Source organism: Protopterus annectens, chromosome 5.part0 (assembly GCF_019279795.1).
Source record: "Protopterus annectens isolate FY-2018-M chromosome 5.part0, PAN1.0, whole genome shotgun sequence".
In the NCBI taxonomy this organism is placed as follows: Eukaryota; Metazoa; Chordata; order Ceratodontiformes; family Protopteridae; genus Protopterus; species Protopterus annectens.
The window spans coordinates 1,015,062,892-1,015,084,574 of NC_056735.1; positions in this window are offsets into that span (position 1 = coordinate 1,015,062,892).

Here is a 21,683-nt window from a genome sequence, read left to right on the forward strand (position 1 = left end):
TTGGCTTTACTTCCTTGGATTTATTTGATGAAGTTTTGTGGTGAAAGAAAATATAAGCGCTTTTCTTATTTTAAATAATTTTTATTAAAGAGGATTTTAGTGGTCCTATCCATTATTCAGCATATTCTGGAGATTTGCATCTCATTATTCTGAGCATACTGGAGTTTGTAAGCCATTTAACTTTTGTGGCTTACTTCAATTTGTGGTTTTGTTGCTTTTTTAGCTTGCAAACCTATTACATTTGTAAGTAATGCCTGAGTTGGGTATGGTGTCAAATGCCTTGGCCAGGTCAGGGGAGACAGTGTGAACCATATTGCCCTCATCCATTGCTTTGATGACCTTCTCAAAGAAGTCCTCCAGGTTGAGTATGCATGACCTACCTTTGATGAAACCAAACTGAGTTGGGCCCAGTATCTATTGGTTTCCTATGTCATTATTGCTTATTTCCATGATAATTCTTTCCATGGCTTTGCATATGAAAATAGTGAGACTTATGAGTCTGCAGTTTCCAGGGTACGTAGATGGGGCACCTTTTTGCAGAAAGATGGCTGTTGCTGTTCTCCATTCATGAGGCATGAAGCCTGTTTGGAGGCTACAGTTTAATAGCAATTCCAGAGGCCCTGATAGATCATGTTTCATGCTATTTAGAAGGCATCCTGTGATATTGTCTGGGTCCATTGATGCAGTGTGCTTGGCCTTAAATAGAGCATTGATGACCTGTTCCCTAGTGATAGCAGGGATAATTATATTTGATGTAATTTCCTGAGGGAAGGATGATGGGAGATGTGGTAAAGTTGGAGATGCATTTGTAGGCCAGAAGGTTTGCTATATCTTCTGTCTTCTCTCTTTTTAATTTCTTCAGATCTTTTGGGTTTCTAGTACCTTGATGGCACCAAGAACCTGATGATTCATGAAAAAAGTATTAAGCAGATATTCTTAACTTAGAAGCAAATTAAGCAGTACTTACTGAAAAGAAAGAAATTAGCTAGTCAAGAAATATGAAAAGAGGGAGTCACCTGAATGGCTACTGCCTGACTACTACTAGTGCTGGTCTCACCACAGTTTCACACTGCTGGGATACCATGTTGCTTTGCTTCTTTTCTCACCAGAAGCAAAACATCAGCACTGATCCCAAGATGAGAAGCAGACCACAGCCTCTTCGGTGATCCACAGTCTTGTCCCAGATGATATAAGGGTCAGTAGGCTTGTTGTAGCCTTTTTCTAGTAGATGTCTTGAATAGCAACCAGACCAATCAGGAAGGACAAACACAGACACTCACATCCCAACCAGAAAGAGTTATGAATCTATGCACTCGACTCCTTAATTCACCAGGAGCACAATATATGCAGAAATTCCAAACTGATTCCCATGAAGCAATTATTAGGCATTCAGGTGATATGCAGTCCCCAGAAAATAATGTTCCTGTGCTCCTTCTTGCATCAGGAGCAAAACAGAAGCACTAATCTCAAGATGACTACTGACAGGCAGAATGTGGACTCTCCAGTAGTTGGTGGTCTTGGAGTAAACTTTGCAAATGCTAAAGGTCCAAAGCATAAAAATTGGCAGGAACACTACAACTTCACACAGTAGAAGTATTTAATTTGTAAAAATGGACCAGATAAGCACTATCACTTTGTAAAACCAAAGCTTCTTCAGATCATAAAAACACAAAGTCACAACTCAGTTTAAAAACAATTAGATGTTCAATCAGCTATGTTAATTCATCACTTCATTAAACCAATTCCCTCCCTTTCAATACAGATTTTAAAGAGACACAAGCATTAATACCAGGATGTTTATCAGCCTGTAGCCACAAGATCCATTTAAGTTCTACTGTTTTAGTATAGTTAGTGAGATCACCCCCCCCTCGGTGACCCACATGAACTATTTGTAGTACTCCAAAAACAAACTCATGTTCAGCATTTTATTTAATATGTTTACCTAGTGCATTGTTCATATTGCAAGTCCTAATCTCATAAGAATGACTAAAAATTCTATCTTTTAATCTCTTATTGGTCTTACCAACATAGAATCCTTGCATGTATTTGCAGTATTACAATCTGCATAGAATCTGGGACTAAAAATATATTTAATCCGTGGATGTTTAAACACTTGTTCCTGTGAAATATATGTACAGACTCTGCAATGCCTGCACAGGATTCTATGTTGGTAAGAGGAAATTGGTTTAATGAAGTTATGAATTAACATAGCTGATCGAACATCTGTTTTTAAACTGAGTTGTGACTTTGTGTTTTTATGATCTGAAGAAGCATTGGTTTTACAACGTGAAAGAGCTTATCTGGTTCATTTTTACAAATAAATACTTTTACTGTGGGAAGCTGTGTTGTTCCTGCCAATTTTTATGCTTTGGAATTTCGGTATTTATCTGCCAGCTACCTTTATCAGTGGCTAGGACTTGGTTCTTGTGTTTGCAAATGTTAAAGGTAAGATGGAAAAATAGGTTAATATTCTATATAAAAGAGATAGTAACTTAAGCTTTAGATACCAAATGGAGAGCAACTCATTTTAAAATAATATGATAGATTGGAAGGGGTCGGCAACTGCCACCAAAGCTTTAGAACTCACTTGTCCTTCACAAAACAGATCCAGAATAAGAAGCAAAACACCAGGACTTGGAGATGGCTGTAAAATCCAGTATAAAAATCTTTATTCGACACAAGCGCTTTCGTGGGTCACCCCACTTCTTCAGATGTCTAATACATTTTAAAAATAGCTCTTAGTTTAAATATACACCCTCTTGGGACACATGATTAAAACCCACCAATACATTGTTCTAATGTGAACAAGCACTTTCAATTTAAAGCAACATTCCTCAAGGTACATGCCATTAACTGGACTAGAAGTTTGAAACATATATATATATATATATATATATATATATATATATATATATATATATATAGTTCTGAAAACTATTTATAAAATATCTAAATTATAATTCAAAATTGCCTAACATATCAGTGTACAATCACAAGCACAGAATATATCCGCACATATTTACATTTTCCACTTGTGTTCTCCAAAACACATACAAGCCTGTAACAAGAAGTCAGTAATTTATTATACAAACAGTTCCACAGAACCTTACCTAAAAAGCTGCCTAGACTTTAACTTAGGACAAAGGGTTATATATTAATCCATGACCTCTGTCAGCTCTTAGTCTTACTAAGCACTTAGCTTCAAGATCTTCAGTGATATTCCGTGCCCCCCGATACCCTCATATGTTCTCAGTATAACCAAAAATGTAAAGACATATTCCATATCATTATTAATAGTGTGCCTAGCCAAAGCATTCACTTTGTTCTTTTTATGAATAGCATAAATGTGTTCACGCATTTTTTCCTTCAGAGACCTGTCTGTCTTCCCTACATAGAAACTACGGCACACTGTGCAATGGGCGAAATAGACTAGGTGCTCTGTTTCCCAGGTAGCATTGATGTCGCACTCATATGTCTTTAGCTGGTCTGGATGTTCAGACTTAGAGGTGCTGTCTATATACGTGCAGAAGTTACATCCACAAAATTTCTTGTATCTTTTTCTATAGCTGACCCCATAGGGCCATGCTTCCTATCACTAATCTTAGGTTGACATAACTGTCTCTTCAAAGATTTATAGTTCTTCAGTGAATACTTAGGTTTCACATCTATTAAACTACTAATGCTCTTATCTAGTCTCAATATATTTCATTGTTTCTGTATCACATTCTTATACATCCATGCATCTTTAGAGTGATAAAATGATATTCTAGTTTGTTTCTTTTCTCTAATATTGTTTTTCTGCCCATCACTGTGTCCTTCTCTAAAGTCTTCACTCCTAGAAACATATGGTTTGGCCTTTAAACATCTCTGTTTACTCACTTCCTTGATGCTGTTCTGTATATCATTAATGTGATATCCCCTTTCTAATAAATCACTACTAGTTTACTCAACTTGATGAACAAAATCTTTATCTGTCACATTCAGGCTTGAAGCTCCATAAAACTGGTTCTGAATGACATTTTGAAAAATATATGGGGGGGGGGTGCATACTATCTTTGGCTAATAAATGGTTTACATGGCGTTCTTTATATGGGGGTTGCATACTATCTTTGGCTAACAAATGGTTTACATGGCATTCTTTCTTATGCAGACGAGTGACCACAGTGCTATCATTTTTCTTTTCAACACTAACGTCTAAGAAGTTTACTGTTTTCATAGAATATGTATGTGTAAACTTCAAAAATGTAGAGGTTTGATTAATATATTGTACAAACTCCTACAATTCTTCAGTGTTTCCTCTCCACAAAATGAAGTGGTCATCCACAAACCTCCTCAGAAAATGCACTCTGTCTGCCTAGGGACCATTCAATATAAACTTGGTTCCCCACACTGCCATTATGGCATTGGAGTAGCTATTGGCACATGAGGTGCCCATAGCTACGCCATCAGACTGCCAATAATGATCTCCCCCAAAAACAAAAACATTGTCTACATTGGCTACTGCATTCTGCTGAATCAAACATGTAGCAAGCTTTGTGTTTTACAGTCAGGCATAAGCAGTACACCCGCTCTTATATATGCTTATGTATAGCATCACTCCTTCCCTCCCCAGGATACTGTAGTGCAGGAGTTGTTATCTTGGATTAAAGTGGCACATTTCCACCTTCAAAGATGGGTTTATCATTGTCTATGGTACACCACTTACCTCCCTTAATGTCATTGTGTAGGGTCCTTCAACATGTTTTCACATATTAAAATGCATGCATATCATCCTGACCACCATAACTTTACATTATATTGTCAAGGGCACCTCTTTCATTCACATCTCAAAGTCAAATGTACTGTTGACTGAATCGAAACACACCCTCAGTCCCGTTCAATGCTTAAATATTATAGTACAATATTATGTCACTTTCACATACCACCTGTGAATATGGGATTCTAGAGCAGTTCATAAAAATACACACATACATACATACAAATATTTCAAGTGTGGGCATTAATGCCTTTCTAGCTTGCCAATATACCAAAACACTTGTTCTCATAATAAGTATCCAGGCTGTTCCTAAAAATGTCTGAACTATACTTGCTTTAATGTAATTCGGTAGTCTGTTCCATGCATCAGCTATTCTCTCATAGAACCAATTAGTACACTTCTCATTCCTATATAATCTTCTACATAGGTTATCTGATGATTCTCTAGTACTTTTTGATAACCCCAAACATTCCCAGAGATAGTTGTCACTAAATGCCCTATATACCTGAATAAGATCTCCTCTTAGATATCTGTAAGAGACACTGTACAAGTTCAGATATTTTAGTCTTTCATAATAACTTAAATTTTCACATCCATAGATACCCTTCATATAGTTCTGTTGTACTCTTTCCAGTTTACTCATGTTTGTTTTCTTATAGGGTTTCCATATTGTTATTCCATACTCAAGTTTGGGTCTAATGTAACTAATAAACAATGACTTCATCATTTTTGATTTCCTAGACATTATAAATCTTTTTATACAACCTATACTTCTATAATTATCATTAGCAAATTGGTTGATATGATTAGAAAAACTCATAGCTGAATCTACCCATATACCCAGGTCCTTAAATGAGTCTACAGTTTCAATCACTGTGTGCTGAATTAAATATTCACATTTCAATTTATGCCTACCAAAATTCATATGCTTAGTTTTTGATGTATTTATCAACATATTATTCTCCTGTGGCCAAATGGTCAATTTAGTGAAGTTATTTTTCAGACATGCCTTATCTGTAACACATGTAATCAGTTTTACCAATTTCAGGTCGTCTGCATATAGACTGTAGAACACCTCAGATGCAAAAGTTAGGTCTGAAAGATACAATCTAAACAAGTAAGGGCCTAGGACAGAGCCTTGTGGGATACCCTGACTGTAGCCAAGGATTTTGCCGGTCCACTTGCCGTATGATACTTGCTATGTCCTATTTGTAAGCCATGCAGCTATCAATCATTTCAAGAGTACATCAATACCTAGTTGTACTAATTTATTGATGAGTGTTATGTGTATGACCCTGTCAAATGCTGAAGTTAAATCTATATAAATTACATCACAGCACAATTTTTCATTAATAGCTGTTATTATATTGTTATAGAACATCATGTTACGGGTGGCAATAGATCTGTTTTCAACATATGCATGCTGATATATGGTTTCAAGTCCCAGCCTATCCAGTTCTGACAATAACATATCCAATATTACTTTCTCCATTATTTTTCCACAACATGAAAGTAGACTTAAGGGTCTATATGACTCTGGGTTTGTCCTACTCTCCTTTCCACTCAAAAACAAGTTTAATAAGTGCATGTCTCCAATCTTGAGGAATCTCCCCATATTTATATGACCTAGTGAATAATAGATATAATGGTCCTGTAAGTTCTTGCTGAAGTGTTCTTAAGTCATTGTTACTAATTCTGTCTCCTCCCTGTGCTTTGTTTGGATCCAGTTTTAACAGTTCTTTTTAAATATAATCTAACTTAATTACAGTATCTGGGGTTACATAGATGTCACTAGGACAACTTACCACCCCTTTTGTGGTACGATAGTGACTATACGGATAATTATTAGGCTGATTTCATAATGTTAGGTCATTACAGTACATTATTCTTAGTTAAGCTAATGGACTTCTTTGTCCTGGAAGATTAAATATGTAGGCCAATTGCTAAGGAAGAGCCTAGAGATGCAGTCATCGCACTCCCTGTACCACTACAACAGGAAAAAATGGAGTGTGCCTAGTGATCCAATATATGACAGGAACATCTAATGCACTGGGTCTGTGGTGCTTGGCTGTACACCATTATATTATTACTCCAACTTCAGACCACAACAAAAAAGATATCTCCATAGGTAGCAAAGATGATTGAAAATGGTTCACCTTTGGCCACATCACCTAAATAGCCTCTTCTCAGCTATGACCTCTTTTTACTTGCACTCCCTTTTATTTACAACTCCAAATCATTAGCAACCCTTCTTTTTCCCATGTTCTTTAGGTGGTCAGAGTGTTGTGTCAACTGTGCTCTCTCTCTCTCTCTGAGTCAATGCCATACTCTAACCTTCTTTAATTGTCATGCTTGACTGTCACTGGACTTCACGCAATCCATTCACCTCTTTGCTGGATACTCTTGTTTCTTTACAAATTTTTCCTGCCTCCTCCAAACCTTCTTACCCAAATTGTCTTTTTCTTTCTCATAGGTGTGACCAAACCACCATAATGTGTTTGCTTTGACCTTCTCTGAAACTGGAGCTACTTTGGCTTCTTTTCTGATGTCCTCATTTCTTCATCTGTCCCACAGTGTGCATCCTACCACTTCTATCAGTAACTTTATCTCCATCGCATCTAGCTTCCTCACTGCTTTGACTTCTCTGCCCATGTTTCTGCACCATACAGTAGTACTGCTTGCACCACTGTTGTGTATGCCTTGCTTTCAGCTTCGTTGGCATTCTTCTGTCATACATTTACCCTGTCATTCTGTGCCAGTTGACTGCAGCCCTTCTGATTCGACCTTTGACCTCCTCCTTCAGGTTCACTTTCTCCTTGACCACCTATCCCAGATACATGAAGCTGTTAACCTATTCAACTATTTTCCATTCTATATCAAATTTTAGCTTCTTTCTTAAACCTCCTGTAGTGGAGACCCAAAGAACATATCCAAGTGACCCCGTAAAGACATATTGGTGTTTCAGCTATATGGCTTCAAAATGCTAATGACTTTTTCTTTTTAAGTCTTTATGGGTACATTTAAACCAATAAAACTAAACTCCACTGTAGATATATCATGTTTCAGCATTTTTATGGCTTCACCAGTACGGTATAAGTGGATTATGTAGCTATACTTTACAACCATTGAGCTTAATAGCAAGCCAGTCTTAATGATTTTGTTTCGGTGACTTTTTTGACTTTTGGTTTGAATATTATTTGGGATAATCTGCAGGCACCGTAATATTTATGGACATCAGACTTGGGTTTTCATTATGAATGTGGGGGGTTAGATTTTGTATTTGTTCAAGTTCTCTATTATACTGTAGCTGGGGAATATGCCATTTGCCTGGCGTTGTATTAACTCAGAGTTGGTATATTTAATGAACAGGGAGGAGGTGCAGAGGGCTTGACCCCTTGCCAAAATGTTTTTTCATTAGTGTACCCTGAGATTTTGTATCTAAGCATACAAATAATGCTGCTGACACTTTCTTGTTGACTATTCTGTCGGTTTTTTCATTTCCACTTTTTTTAGTTTAGACATTTTTAGTAGACATATGTATTAGCGTGGATTTCCTTCGGGTGCTCCGGTTTCCTCACATATCCCAAAGACATGCTCTAGGTGGATTGGACACTTTAAACTGGCCTTAGGCATGAGTGCATGCATGTGTGTGCCTTCTGTGGTAGGTTGGGCACAGGGCTGGCAACTCGACACTGTAAGACTCCACTGCCAATCATGAGCAGACAGGTGATCCTCTGTGGCGACCCCTAACTGGGAAAAGACAAAAAAGGAAGAAGAAGTAGACATATATGTATATATATATATATATATATATATATATATATATATATATATATATATATATATATATATATATATATATATATAGTGTGTGTGTGTGTGTTTGTTTATGTATTTATAATATATAAATTTTATATATATATATATATGTGTGTGTGTGTGTGTGTGTGTGTGTGTGTGTGTGTGTGTGTGTGTGTGTGTGTGTGTGTGTGTGTGTGTGTGTGTTTGTTTATGTATTTATAATATATAAATTTTATATAGATATATATATATATATATATATATATATATATATATATATATATATATATATATATATATATATATGTGTGTGTGTGTGTGTATGTGTGTGTGTGTGTGTATCTACCTCTATAGCTATGCCCCCTGGACCTCCCAACTCCAAGATTGCAATACAGTGAGGAAAATGGTAAATTTCCTGTTCCATGCTGTACAGCGATCTCCATTCAAAATGTTCCAATTTTCAAAACTTCGATCATATAGATATATGTGTGTGTAATAAAAGAAATCACTTTTTGCAAGCCACCCTAGTACTCCCCCATGTAGGGGGCTGCAGCTCCAGACCCCCTGATAGTTATATATACTAACTCTGCAATCATACAATATCAAGGAAAGGGTACATTCTCCATCACTGAGAACTGTGTAGTTCTGCACACCTGTCAACCATCTGCTTAGTCTTACAAATTGTGCTGACTAAACATATGTTGACCAAAACTGGTTTTGACGATAGCAAAAGTACAAATAATTGTAACATCATTAAGTACACTCACAATTTACTTTTGGAAAAAGAGTATTTTTTTTTAATGGATCAGGCATCCTTGCATCCCACACCCCCATATCTAAATAGACTAATCCCATGGTCAAACAATCATAGAAAAAGAGAAAACACCATGTCAGGGGCACATTATGACACACAAACTGAAATGTGCATCGTCAGTGGTTATTTATAGGTAACATAAAACACCAGGTGAAACTTCCTCTCATATTTCTCCATACCCATACTTCTCTTTGCAGAAATTATGTATAACTATGCCACAAGCTAGTGTTTTTTTTCTTTTAATTTATTTATTTGGCTGATTGGTAAAAGAGGTGTTCTGTCTTCCTTTTGTGATGAGTGTAATTTCAATTTTTTTTCTATTTTGGACATTTGTTTTTACCTTGTAAGCATCAGTGCACGGGATTTACATTTGTGCATATCAGTAATATCAATAGAGAGCCATGTATAATTTAAACTCACACACAAAACTAAAATATATATATATATATATATATATATATATATATATATATATATATATATATATATATATATATATATATATATATATATATATATATATATATATACGTGTGTGTGTGTGGGTGTGTGTGTGTTTGTGCAGCTATATTTGTGTTTGTACACATAATGAATTTACTATAGAAGTTAATGGTAAAAGTACTTGGTTTCTTTAACTTATTACTCTGTCTAAGAAGCTCCTATCAAGGGAAAAGTTAATAGATGTATCCACCAACTGTCTATGTCTTCTCTATGGCAATATTACAGCAAGCCGTTTGTTTTAATAACCGCCGACATATTTCTATAAAATTTACTTGTATGCAATAAACTAAAAGTCATCATAAAGGAAATGATGAGAAGCCCACACTGTGAGAAAAGCCATCTCGACATACTTAGATATTTTATACTAACTGCCTGCCAACTATGGTAACATCATGGCAGTTTGGTCTTCGTAATAATCGTGATGAATTTTGATAAATAAAACTAATATCTTGCCAACATGTAATGATCTGCAGGCATTCAGTATATTATAAAGGAAATGTAGAGAAGTTATTTAGAAAGAGTGGAATTATTTTCAGATTGGGCACAAACAGATGTGTTTACAAGTAGCAAACTTATTCTTAATTATGACAACATTAAGTTTGATAATTTCGATTGTGATATCTGTTAATAAAATCCTGGTGAAACGCATTTATATACGGAGATCTTATAAAGGGAATTTCAAGCCTTTGTAAAGAGATTAACATCACTGATGTGTGTTTAAAAATTGAATATGGAAGTGATCGGCTTCGCAAATGTGTTGAAGGTGGACTAGATGGATTGGTCCTAATTTTCCTTTTGATGCATACTATGTGTCTACCTCAAGTAGATAAAGATTTTGTGAAGAGAAAAGTTTATAAAGTCAATACGTGAATGTAAACAAGAGTGACAAATGGTTGCTGTTTGCTCTTATAAGATCGCTGATTGGATGAATATGCAGCTTGATTTGCATACAAAATGTGGGAAACGGAAGTGTATGAATTCTATAACATTCATGATTGGATGAATGTGCAACTTGGTTTACATGCAATGATTTGCATACAAAAGGCAAGAAACGGAAGTGTATGCATTTGTAATATGCAAATAAAGTGGAGAGCAAGCAGAATGGATTGGTTGAAAGTAGTTTTCTTTGTAAAAGGAATGGATAATTATATTGAGCCATATTATTTAAAATGAAAGCTAGTCCCATTTTAACTTACGATCTGAAGAAGATTTTTTATCGAAAGCGCTTATCGTGTGGATTTAAAGGGACTTTTATTTGACTTTGTTTTATTCATCTTGTTTGTTTGTCCATTAAATAGCAACTGGTTTTGAATCAACGCCAATTTGTGGATTTCATTGAATGCAAGAAGCCGAATTTGGTGATTTTACTGTCTTTGTTTTCTGCTAATATACAAGGCTAGGAGATACCCAATAAGGAAACAAGAACTTTCAGTCTACAGGTAATCCAAAGAAGGATTATGTAAGAATTTGCTTTGCCTAAAATGAGATTAATGTTTCTGAAGTTGCCCTATGGATCAATACTTTTTTCTTGATGTGCCTTCTGATTGAATCAGTGGATACTCTAAAAAAGCTACAAGATAAAATGCATCTGTGAGAAAAGGAAGTTCAATAAGGTCAAATGAAAGGTGGTTGACAAAGACAACAAAGAAAGGATATCTTGAAACAAAATTCTGCAGTACAAAATCTGACTGGGGAGTGTGTTTTGAGGTCAGAGTACCTGTCATCAAACAAACAATTCAATGGGACAATTAATTCTGTACACACTGCAGTGGACTTTAGTCTGTTTAGTTACACAAAAACCTTGTAACAAAAGGTCACTATCTTCTAGAACGGTTTCACTTCATATCGTCGAAAACTAATTTCATCGAATTTCAAAACAACGAGTCCAAATCATTGAAAACTCAAATTGACGAAAATTCATAACATTGAATCTCAAATCACTGAAAACTACAAAGCAACTAGAAATAACATCACACAGAGTTTTTACTATGTTTATGCAGGGGGCAAGCCCCCCTGTACCCCCCATGTGGGGGGCTCTGCCCCCCACACCCCCATACATTAAATATACCAACTCCAAGGTCGCACTACAGTGGGGGAAAATGGTAATTTCCTAACCCCACTGTAGTGCGACCTTGGAGTTGGTCTATTTCCTTTTTGGGGGGTGTGGGGGTGCAGGGGGGCTTGCCCCCCTGCATAAATGTAGTAAATAGTTTCTGTGATGCTATTTCTAGTTGCTTTGTAGTTTTCAGTGATGTGAGATTCGATGTTATGAGTTTTCGACGATTTGAGTTTTTGATGATTTGGTCTCGCTGTTTTGAAACTTGGTGAAATGAATTTTCGACGGTATGAAGTGAAACCTCTAGAACGGATGTTTTGGCCAAGTCCAAAATGAAAATCATAGACAGTATATTGCTGCCTGTGGCCATAAATATGTTGTTAAAAATAAGTCACAATGTCATTACAGTGTTGTGTCTGGCCATCCATCCATGTTACTGATTTGTAAAAACCTATTGTTATTGAAACTGTTCATGGTGAGCTTAGGCAGTAATGTCTGTGAGCATGGAAATCAGGGTGGTAGATTTGGGCAGTGAATGTGGAGTTATTGTAGCAAGCAAGAGGTACCCTGGACTAGGCACAACATGAATGCATGCCAAAATAGCATTTGCAAAGTTGTACTTTCAGTAACATTGCATCTGTTCATTACTATGATAACAAGAGTCAGATTCAATGTGTGATCTGAGTGGTTTTTTTTCAGTAAAAAGTAGAAACAAAATATTGCATACATGTTATTGCTAGTTGCAAAGTGGCTCATTTCACAGCTTTTTTAATTTGGGGAGTAGACACCTGGGTGTGATTACTGAGACCATACAGCAGTGATATATTGTTGCTTGAAAGGTTGGACATTTTTTTAAAACAGCCTCCCAGAGAAACAGATGGGTTTTAGTTTCTGTATTACTAATTACTCTTATTCAATGATGCAGCAAAACTGGAGTGAGTATTAAAGTAATGGGGAGATACATGAGGAATTTGGGTGTGGCATTCTCCTTCTGAAAAAAATAAATGCTTTTGTTGAGTTTAACTTTGTGGAGTATTGCTCATAACTGTCCATGCTCAAGAACATACGGCATGAGTGTATGTGTACTTGAACTGTCAATTACAAGCAATATCTACTGGGTTACTGGCATCAGTACCGAGTTTCATAAGTTATAGATTGACCAATGGGTTCTTTATGAACTCCAGGATAACTGCCAGTGGGATAGAATGCCAGAGTATGTAGCCAGTAGCAAATTCAGATGGAGCAAGGGAGCTCAGACAGAAGTGAAGAGTAATAAAACTGGATATGTTTGGAACTAAAGGAAAGCATATTTTTCCTCTACCAAATGCATTGCTGGCCTTCTGCCAGATGCTTGATGTGAAAGACCCCAGACACATTTGAATCTGAAAGAATACCTGTGTCTTATGACATTGCATAGCTTATTTTCTCAACTTGTGGTGGGAGTAAGAGATAGTGAGCTAGGAAGCCAAGGTATAATACAAAGCAGTCATTTTCCAGGAAGATTCGTGAGATATTTGAGCTCAATAATTTATTCACTTATTGTGGTACTTTCTGACTGAAACCAACCAATTTGCAAGCACAGCCCAGGTGAAAAGCATTCACAGGTAATAAATAAAGTAGCAGTCAATACAATAGAAAGCAGTCATGAAATATAAATAAGGGCAAAAATTTTAAGTCCCACGTGTGGAAAGAACTAAAAATGTTACAACTATAAATGGCTATATGGAATATATTGAATACTAACAAATGAAAATGAAGTAATTATACTTTTGAGAGACTTAGAGAAAAGTGTTCCAAGGGACAGTGATGAGAATAATTCAGACTGCAACAGACTGCCTATGCAAAAAAGAAAAAAGGAAACCCTGTTGATTAGTAAATTAAGAGCTGAAATGCTTCATATGGTTCTTTTTGAGACAATTTGCATTTGAAAGCTTACATTAAATTATTTAGGAAGTAAATGGTTATGTGGTGCCTGAATTTCTCCTGCATGTTCAAAGTACACCTTACTCTTTGATCACACTATGCAAACAAAAAGCACATTTTCTGTACCATCACTACTAAAGATTTGCTTAGCCTACACAGCCTGTTTCATCTAACTCCTTTTAGTCACAAGAAGCAAACATGAAGAGTTCAGATAAAAATATATTTCCGAGAACGTTGGAGAGCTATTATAAGACCAAAGGATCAAAGTACATAAAATGCTTACTTCATAACAGCAGCATGTGAAAAAACAAAATATTTATTGATTTTTAAGGCTTCTCCTTTGGTGTTAAACAAAGTTGTTTGGAATCTGTGTGTGTGTGTGTGTGTGTGTGTGTGTGTGTGTGTGTGTGTGTGTGTGTGTGTGTATATAAAGTAAACATTCATACACACAATTTGCCAATCCAAATTCTTCATGTCCTAGCACTGGGAAGATATGACTCCCCCCCCCCCCACACACACACACAGATGCACCATATGTACAAATGTGTATCTAGATAGATAGAAAGATAGACAGATAGATAGATATAGCTGTAGATATACGTATTATAGATATAGATACACGAGTACATGACACATCACTGAAGTGTAGTATTTAGTGACCTCACAAAAACACTGGTGCCCTGCTCATTCTTTTTAAAGTACAGTCTGTTTGATAGGTTTGCCCATCACAGAATGCGTTTGTTAAGAATATAATTCTGCCCTGTGATATAGTTGATTAGTTAATTATAAATCTGCATGCGCACCCACACACACACACACACACACACACACACACACACACACATTTAGATATATATATATATATATATATATATATATATATATATATATATATATATATATATATATATATACACACACACATGATTGAGTTTTCAGAAACTCGAAATTCATATGGTTGAGACCACAGGATCAAGTGTTTGATAACCCAAAGCATTGGAATGAAGATCAGGGTACCCTTTTCTATACTGTACTGCAATCTCAGAGTTGGTATATAAAATTTGCAGGGGGAGTTTGCTCCCTTGCAAAAAAGAACAAGAAGGTAGATTTTTTTTTTTTTTTGTCTTTTGTTGATTTTGAAGTTTTCAGAAACTCAGTCATATGGTCTCGACCGTTTGAATTTCAAGTTTTTGAAAACTCAAACATCTAACATAGACGCATATGTGTGTGTGTATATATATATATATATATATATATATATATATATATATTTATATTGATATTGATATTTATATATATATATATATATATATATATGAATAGATCTACTTCATATATTTGACACTTCAAAATGCCGAAATTCATATGACCGAGACCATAAGATCGACATTTGAAATGTCGAACATATGAAAACCAAAATAAAAAAACAATAAAAACTTACATAAACACTGCTCTGACCCCCATAACTTAAATATACCAACTCTGAGATCGCACTACAGTGCAGGAATGGAGATCTTTCCATTCCGCACTATACAGAGATACCGTTTCCGCATTGTCAGCATTTCAAATGTCAATCATATGATCTCGGCATATGTTTTTCAGCATTTTGAAGTGTCGAGGACGTGAAGGGGACCCATATACATATATATATATATATATATATATATATATATATATATATATATATATATATATATATATATATATATATATATATATATATATATATATACATATATATATATATATATATATATATATATATATATATATATATATATATATATATATGGGTCTACCTGACAACGTCGACAAAACCTAACATCGACAACCAGTTTACCAGCCAGAAGATCGACAATTGAGAAGACCGACGGATGAAAACACAGCCGGAGAACACCGACATGGGAAAAGGCTGTGTAAGTATCGCGGTAGTGACGGACGTTAGGGTGCAGTAAGGTAAGTGTGCGATATTGACGGTCTGTAGGGATAGGGGTGGTGGGTTAAGTGAGTTAGGGTTAGGGCGCGGGTTAGGTAAGTGCGTGTCTTGAGTGATAGTCTTTGGGTTAGGGGCGGTTAAGTGAGTTAGGGTTAGGGGCGGGTTAGGTAAGTGTGCGGTAGTGATAGTCTTTGGGTTAGGCGGTTAAGTGAGTTAGGGTTAGGGTTGCGGGTTAGGTAAGTGTCTTGCAGTGATAGTCTTTTAGGGAAGCGGTTAAGTGAGTTAGGGTTAGGGCCGGGTTAGGTAAGTGTGTGATAGTGACGGACCTTAGGGTTAGGGTTTGGGTTAAGGTTGTAGATAGTTGTGTATGTGAGGTTTAGTGTGGGTTTGTAAGGATTTTGGTGTTGTTGTGTTGTGTGTGCTTTTGGACAGGGATTTGTTTTGATGTGCTGTCGGTAAAATGGTTGTCGATGTTGTGGCTTTTCGATCTTGTGGACTGTCGGTTATGTGGTGTCGGTAAACTGGTTGTCGATGTTGTGGCTTGTCGACGTTGTCAGGTAGACCCATATATATATATATCTATATATATATATATATATATATATATATATATAGATATATATATATATTAGTGGGCCGGATTCACGAAGGCTTGCACGGCGTCTAAGAGTAGTGTAAGACTCCATGCAGCCTTCGCGATCCAGGAACAGCCCAAAGTCCGTGTAAGAGACAAGCTAAAACGGCTCTTACATGGAGTGGGCGTGGATATGCTAATCACCTCACTTGCAGCCGAATAGCATGCAAATGAAGATGATTAGCGATCCAGGAAGCCCAGAACAGCCCGTGTAAGAGCCGTTTTAGCTGCAGAAATGTACTCAGTTGACAACTGAGTACGTTTCTAAAAACTGCAATGGAGCCATGTCAGCTCCAAATAAAGGGTGCATATGTGTCAGGCAGCATGCCAATGCCCAAATATGTGGCCATTGGCAAAGTAACCTGATGCAAATATAATAAAAATATAATTTTTTTTTTCGGCGATTGCCGATGTTTAAACCCAGCGCAGCCCCGCGCAAACGGGCTGCACTGTATAAAACATAAAAACGAAGGCTTTAAACCTACAAATGTAGGTTTTATGCAATACATGGAATGTCAATGCAGGGACCAGCAGAACAAAACCAACATGGCCACCGTGTAGTGGTTGCTAAGGGGGGAAGCTGAGTCTAAGACATGTAACTAAGCATTAGTAGGCAATCTGATGCAAATGAGTGTAAGGATACTGAATTCCACTGTCACATAGCAAATGAGCACAGTCTGAGTAGTGTAAGAGTTACAGAAGGGGGAGGAACAGAGTAGGAAATAGGTGACATCACAGGGGGGAATGGTAGAAAGAAATGCAGTTCATTGGAGGTCAGAGTTACATGACAGATGTCAGACAGATATCATGGAGAGAGGTGTGCCACTAACTAAGCATGAGAAAGTCAAGAAATGGAAGGTGTACACTGTTGCCTACACCAAAGTTTCTTGCTGGATGTGTATGCACACGCAGCGCATGAAGCGAGTAAGGCAGTGCGCGTAAGGCAGACTGAGCATGTGGGAGCATGTTGGGAGATGTTTAACACTGTTTGCGCGGGTGTGCACGCATTTTAATCCGAATAAGCAGAATCTGAACCGTGTAAGTATGTGTGCACGTGTAAGCCACTGTGAGCGTGTTTTTGCTGGTTTACATGGCTCCACCCTGAGGAAACAGAAAGGAAAAAGGAAGCAACAGATTTAGTAGGAAGCTAGCAGGGAATACTGCTGGAGCTAGCAGGTGAAAACAATTAGATGCAGGCAATTACACAGGCAGAATAGTAGCCCAGCCCAGCACTTAAAACTCTGCAAACAGCAGTGCAGGATGTTTCTCTCAAGAGACACTACAAGACAGGAGTTAAGTTATCAGAAGTGAAAACTGAAAAAGCTGAACTCAGAGCAGAAATGTTAGGGGCTGCCATAGCTGTCATAATGAGACATAGGCGACTTGCTGAGGGTGGTGACAATGCAGATGGTGCCAGACAACCCACAGTGAGGAGACGGAGAAGAGTGTACAGGCCCAGGGTCACGTACCACGGGTTACATGAGCTGGAGATAGTAGAGCGCTATAGAGTGGACAGAGACCTCCTGCAGCAAATAGTGGAGCTGTGCAGGCCACACTTCACACACAGAACCAACAGAGGGGAACCCATCCCAGTGGAAACCAAGGTATGTGTTGGCCTAAGAATACTAGCAACAGGTACCTTCCAGAGACCAACTGGTGATATGATGGGGATATCACAGGCATCAGCCTCCAGGGTACTGCACCAGTTCCTGGATGCCATGTCAGCACATGTCGGTGATCATGTATATTTCCCCAATGCCCGTGAGGTATTGGCCAGCAATATGCGTCTCTTCCAGCAAATAGTGGAATACCCTGAGGTAATGGGTGCAATAGACTGCACGCACATACGCATCAAAGCACCAGCCGGTGAGCGGAGTAGGGCATACATCAACCGCAAGGGCTTCCCCTCCATCAACTGCCAGGTCGTGTGTGATACCCAGGGCATCATAATGAATGTGTGTGCTGGCTGTCCTGGGAGCTACCATGATTCCCACATCTGGCATTTGACGCAGCTGTACCAGACATTTGCCAATGGGGACATCCCGCATGGACACCTAGTGGGGGATGCAGGTTATGCACTGGAGCCGTGGCTGATGACACCCATCAGAAACGCACACACATCTGAACAGGAATGCCATAATGAGGCACACGCACAAACACGTAATGTAATAGAGCGTGTGTTTGGGCTGCTCAAGTCATGGTTCCGGTGTCTGGACACATCTGGTGGAGCCTTGCAGTACACACCAACTACATGTACCCAAATTGTCATGGTATGTGCTATGCTACATAATATGATCTTGCAAAAACAGCTGCAGCAGGACCAGCATAGGGCCGGGCCAAACAGCCCCCCACCATTGCCAAGGCCATCACAGGCAGAGCGTGACTCGGAGGAGGAACAACCTGAGCCTGCCCCAGTAGGCAGAAAGAGGCATGCCCAGTATGCCCTGGCCTTGGCAAAGAGGCAACGCATAGAACATACACTGGCTCAGTAGGAACCCTGGGAATGATACCCCTCTCTGACTCACTCATATAGTAACAGGGATGCCTAACATGACACAACCTGCTCTCAAACATGTACAGGGAAGTGTAATATGCGCATCCGACAGAGGCAGCCCTGCAGCACCACCTGAGGCATGAATGCTATGTGTTAAGTAATGTAACACCATGTACTATATGCACACCTGAGGACCCTGACTAACATCCTACCCTCACCAAGCATCATGCCACAACATGACAATGAGATGATCAAGTGCAATAATTGACTGAAGTATCGCAGTTAGTCAAAGGGGATCCAATGTGTGCCAGTCTGGGATGACATGCTGAGCATGACATGATGCACCACCTGCTAGGACTGGCGTGCACCTATCAGTGCAGGCCGTATGGATACTGGCAAAGGCTGTTGTTACCCACAGTGTGCCCTGAATAGGTAAGGCTCAAAACACAAACCTATCTCCATAGGTATCAGAAGGGATAAGAATAAGATAAGGGATAAGTCGAAACAGCAAGATGCATGCAGTCTAAACTCACCCAGTATGTAGAATGTTGATATCTGCGCTGTGAGTCAAGGCTCACAACAGCACCCTAACACTACCAGGTTACACCTCATACTGTGCTGTACAGCCTCAAAACATGGAACAAGCTACAAAAGGAGGGTGACTAGCAAGAATTGTCAAGGATAACTACACCCCCATGTTGGTACCACAACAAAAAGCAGCATGGACTAGCCATGGTCAAGTAACAGTGGCTAAAACTGCCCCCAGTTTATAGCCTGCTACAGACTACTGTCCCAACACCAGGAACTGCACCTGGCCTATGCTGGAATACATGAATATATCAAGTCCTCCAAACCACATTGTATTGGGTGACTGAAAATACCCAGACATAGACTGGGAGCATTATACTAGCTCCAACAGTGTAGGACAAAAGTTCATAGAATCCATAAACCAAAAGGCCCAGGAACAACGTACCACTCCCACAAGAGGGGTAAGCATACTGGATGTGATAATCAGCAACATGGGTACTGGATGGCAAGATGAGAAGTGTATTGCTCACTGGTAAAACCAGACCATAGAGTAATCACACTGGATATACAAATCCTGACCACAGTCACTGGCCAGAAAACCACAGTGGAAAACATGTGTTAAGCAAATATTTGCACTCCTCCAAACTGATGTGGAATCCATTAAAGGTCCTGTGCAGGTGCAAAATATGGGCCACACCTCAGAACCTGTAATACAGCCATTCCATGAACACTGCCAGGAATGCTTGGATTATGCAATCCTAAATTAAAACAAGACACAATGCCATATACGCAGGAATCTGGCATGGTGGACACCAGCCATAACCAAACCATGCAAGAGAATGAGGAAGCTACTACATGATAGAGCAAACATAAACAATGAAGTAATCACTGATCAGTAGTATGGCAATAAAATCTGTCCACACATACAATCCACTAAGGCAAGCCACAACAAGTTGAATCTGTGAATCCTGAGGCAATGTTACACCTGCCCCAAGTACACAGACAACCCCCAACTCCACCCAAGAAATCCAAATATATGTGAGAGATGCAACCATCTATCCAAACTGGAGGCTGAGCTCCCTCAACTCAGTACTCCCAAAACTAGTCAGGAGGAGAAGGTAACCACACACACCACAAACACAGTCCCACATAGACCTATCACAACTGCAAACCAAACACATAAACACAGAAAAACATTCCCGGAGGCACAATTTACAAACACAGCACACCAACAGAGGCCTCTAAAGCAGACACCCAATCAAACAACCTCCAAACATAGCACATGCAACACATAGTACACAAAGATGGTGTGCCAAACAGTCACAGGCCAGAAGGAGAAACAACATGCCTGATACAGTTGTAATAGGTGACTCCATAGTCAGACACACTGCTGTCCTGCACACCAGACTGAACAAGGGAAAGGGTACAGTAAGCTGCCTGTAGGCTGCCACAATACGCCACATAGCAGAAGTATGCAGGTCACTCCAAAGCAAGTAGAAATATGATGCAGTCATAGTCCATGCTGGTGTGAATGACCTGAGATGTACCTCCCTAGACTACATGAAAAGAGACATAGATGAGCTCTCTGATTATGTAGTCCAGGCCGGTATGACACTCACCGTTTGCAGCATCCTACCCTTACCAAGAATAATGCCACAGTACAAACACGGAATGATCAGTCATAGCAAGTGGCACACTTACTGGTGTCATTCCAAGGGGATCCAATGTCTGTCTGCTTGGGATGTCATGCTTGACAAGCCACGCAGCTGTTCTTGGGATGGCTTGCACCTGTTACCCCTGGGCATCTGGATATTGGATAAGGTCTTTGCCACCTCCATAGAGCCTTTTGTAGGCAAGGCTGAAAAGACTGACCCATCACCCTAGAAAACATAAGTGGAAAGAAACATAAGGGTAATGCTGACCAATGCCAGATGTGTAAACCCCAATATGCATGCTCCCAAGGCCATCCCCAGTATGGAGAACATCGATGTCTGTGCAGTGACAGAAACCTGCTGCAAGCCTCCTGACTGCACACCAGCACTACCAGGTTATACCACGTATCATGTGTCATGGCCCCAAAACCTGGAACAAAACATAAAAGGAGGGTGAGTATCCATATTCAGCACAGACACCCATACGTCCAGGTAACTGACAATGCACAAGGCATTGGAGTCCACCCATGTGCAACTAACTGTAGGCAAGACTGCTGTACAGTCTGTAGCATGCTACAGACCACTCTC